Below are 3,516 nucleotides of genomic sequence, written 5' to 3' on the forward strand. Positions count from 1 at the left end.
AAAAAAAAAAAAAAAAAAAAAAAAGGAAGAATAACAACTGTTAGATACTTAGATTCTATAAACAATATTGGCCAAAGACCAAATGATGTAAAAATTACATCTAAAAATGATGTAATTGGCCGGGTGTGATGGCTCACACCGGAACCCTGACACCTGGGGAGGCTGAAGCACGAGGAAGCCTTCAGGCCAGGAGTTTGGGATCAGCCTGGACAACATAGAAGGCTCCATCCCCACCAAAAAATTTAGAAATTAACTAGGCATGATGGCATGCACCTGTTGTCCTAAGGCGGGAGGATCACGTAAGCCCAGGAGGTCAAGGCTGCAAGGACCTAGGATCACAACTCTGCTCTCCAGCCTACCCTGTCTCAAAAACGTAAATAACAATAAAATAAAATAAAAATGATGTAATCTACTAACCTATTAGGTTATTAAGTTACTCCAAGGAGAGAAAGGTAAACAATATTTACTAAACCCTATAATCAGGTGCATTTTGTTTATTTTATTTTATTTTATTTTGTGAGACAGAATCTTGCTTTGTCGCCCAGGCTGGAGTACAATGGCACAATCTCGGCTCACTGCAACCTCTGCCTCCTGGGTTCAAACAATTCTCCCTGTCTCATCCTCCTGAGCAGCTGGGATTACAGGCACCCACCACCACACCCTGCTAATTTTTGTATTTTTAATAGAGATGGGGTTTTGCCATGTTGGCCAGCCTGATCTCAAACTCCTGACCTCAGGTGATCCGCCTGCCTCGGCCTCCACACCCTGCTATTTTGCATTTTCAGTAGAGATGGGGTTTTGCCATGTTGGTCAGGCTGAACTCCTGACTTCAGGTGATCCACCCATCTTGGCCTCCCAAAGTGCTGGGATTACAGGGGTGAGCCACTGCGCCCGATCTCAGGTGCATTTTATATGTCACTTACTTAACCTTTACAACACTTTCTAAGTTGAATACAATCCTCATTTTACAGATGAAAAAAAAGAGCGAACAGCTAAAGGAATGCTGTCTGGTGTTTAAAGACAGGTTTGTTTGCTCCTAACACCCAGGTTATTTTACCTCAATACAGCATCTTCTTCCATTTTTAAAAAAGCAAAATAACGTGTTTCTACCAGAATTAAAATATCCATATTCCCAACCAAAATATGCCCTCAAATAGTCATTTGTAAGTATCCTTAATTTTTTTCCCTTAAAAAACTAATAGGCCAGGTGCGGTGGCTCATGCCTGTAATTCCAGCAATTTGGGAGGTCAAGGCAGGAGGAGAGTTTGCGTTAAGAGTTAGAGACCAGCCTAGGCAACATAGTGAGACTCCATGTGTATAAAGAATTTTTTAAAATACCTGGCATGGTGGTATGTGCCTACAGTCCCAGCTACTCAGTAGGCTGAAGTGGGAGGATCGCTTGGGCCTGGGAGATGAAGCTGCAGTGAGCTGTGATGGCACCACTGCACTCCAGCCTGGATGACAGAGTGAGATCCTGTCTCAAAAAAAATAATTGCTGAATTTATTTACTGTCGTAACTAGTGGTCTCATTGATGCAATATTTATGGGATATATAATAAGCAAACAGGGCTCAATGGGCGCAGTGGCTCATGCCCATAATCCCAGCACTTTGGGAGGCTAAGGCAGGCAGATCACCTGAGGTCAGGAGTTCGAGACCAGCCTAGGCAACATGGTAAAACCCCATCTCCACTAAAAATACACAAATTAACCGGGCATGGTGGCAGGCACCTGTAATCCCAGCTACTCAGAAGGCTGAGATGGAAGATTTGCTTGAACCTGGGAGATGGAGGTTGCCATGAGCCAAGATCATCACTGCACTCCAGGCTGGGCAACAGAGCGAGGCTCTGTCTCCAAAAAAAAAACAAAAACAAAAACAAAATAAACATGTAGATGGGGACTATGTGATGAATTCATTCATCGAGACTGTCTCAAAACAAAAAACAAAGAACAGCACATGATGGATTTGGCAACAAAACTGACCAACAACATTGACTAGCCTGGTGAGAACGCGGTCAGTGGAGTTGTGGGAATGGAAGCCAGACCAAAGTTCTCATCTGATAAAATTTCCTGAATGAAACAAAGAGATCATCCATAACTCTTACTTGCTAAAGGCTTTGAGCCAATTGTCAAGTTGACACTTCTCTCAAGCTCTTTCATTTAGTTTGTAATTAAATAGGCGAAGTACTGGTACATGCCTTTTCTTAATTACAGCTTTCCTAATGAATTAACTTGCATGTGCAAACAGCCTCATCTGTAAGATGGGTTTGCTCCAGCACTGGGAGCAAACTGGGCTTAAATGCAAAGACTACTATTAATCCAAACCCGAATGCAGTTTGCTTATAGGAAATAAGACTAGAAGAAACGAAGAACATCATTCTAAAACTGGATAGTTTGCAGACACACCACAATGATTAGCTCAAAACTAAGTCCTAACATGTTCTGTTGTCTTTCACACACACATACACCTTAGATCATTTTATTTTATTTATTGATTTATTTATGTATTGAGCTGGAGTCTCACTGTGTTGCCCGGGCTAGAGTGCAGTGGCACGATCTCTGCTCACTGCAACTTCCACCTCTGGGGTTCAAGCCATTCTGCCTCAGCCTCCCAGGTAGCTGGGATTACAGGCGCACACCCACCACACCCGGCTAATTTTTTATGTTTTTGGTAGAGACGTGGTTTTACCATGTTAGCCAGATTGGTCTCGAACGCCTAACCTAAAGTGATCTGCCCACCTCAGCCTCCCAAAGTGCTCGGATTACAGGTGTGAGCCACCATCCCCAGCCTACCTTAGATTATTTTAATAGAATTGTTTTTTAAATGTTAATGCTGGAGGTTAGAATAACTCCAAATGTACAGTTAATCGTAGTATATTAGGTTTTGACTAATAGAATTTTCTTTCAGGAATGTGTTTTGTTTATCAATACACGTACCTACGTAAATCACGATCACAAAGGCCGCCACTGCTCTGTATCATTTCAAAGACTGCTTCTTCTTTCTCAGTTTACTTATCTAAATTTTTAAGTAATGAGGGCAATAGAATTACTTGTTCTTGTTGTAATCGTGTTTCATGGCACTGCTTAAGTTGTACCCTATGTTCGTAAATTTCAATATTTAACTACATACATATAAGACATAAAAGGTAGACATGTATGCCTATGCATGTATGGGGGATATTTTTGGGAAAATTTTTCCTCCCTGATTAGAGAGAGGGTAAAGAGTAAAACAGAGAAAGAGAAGGAAAGATAAAAGAGGAGCAGTTCCTCATCCTCCGCTCCTGCCTCTGCGTGTTCAGTGAGAATAAAATGCTTGGAGCTGCTTAACCCATGATTTTGTTCTGGTGATGACAGAGCAGAAAGAAGGGAAGAGACTGGGTCCCGCATGACACTGGAGAGCATTCAATCAACCGGGAACTGTTCACCTCACTTCTTGCTGGGTGAAATACTGACCCGTATAATTTAACCCATTTTTAGTAGGATTTTGATTTCCTTCAATGGAGAGCACTGATTTGATTC

This window comes from Cebus imitator, unplaced genomic scaffold (assembly GCF_001604975.1).
Source record: "Cebus imitator isolate Cc_AM_T3 unplaced genomic scaffold, Cebus_imitator-1.0 Scaffold165, whole genome shotgun sequence".
Classification (NCBI taxonomy): Eukaryota; Metazoa; Chordata; class Mammalia; order Primates; family Cebidae; genus Cebus; species Cebus imitator.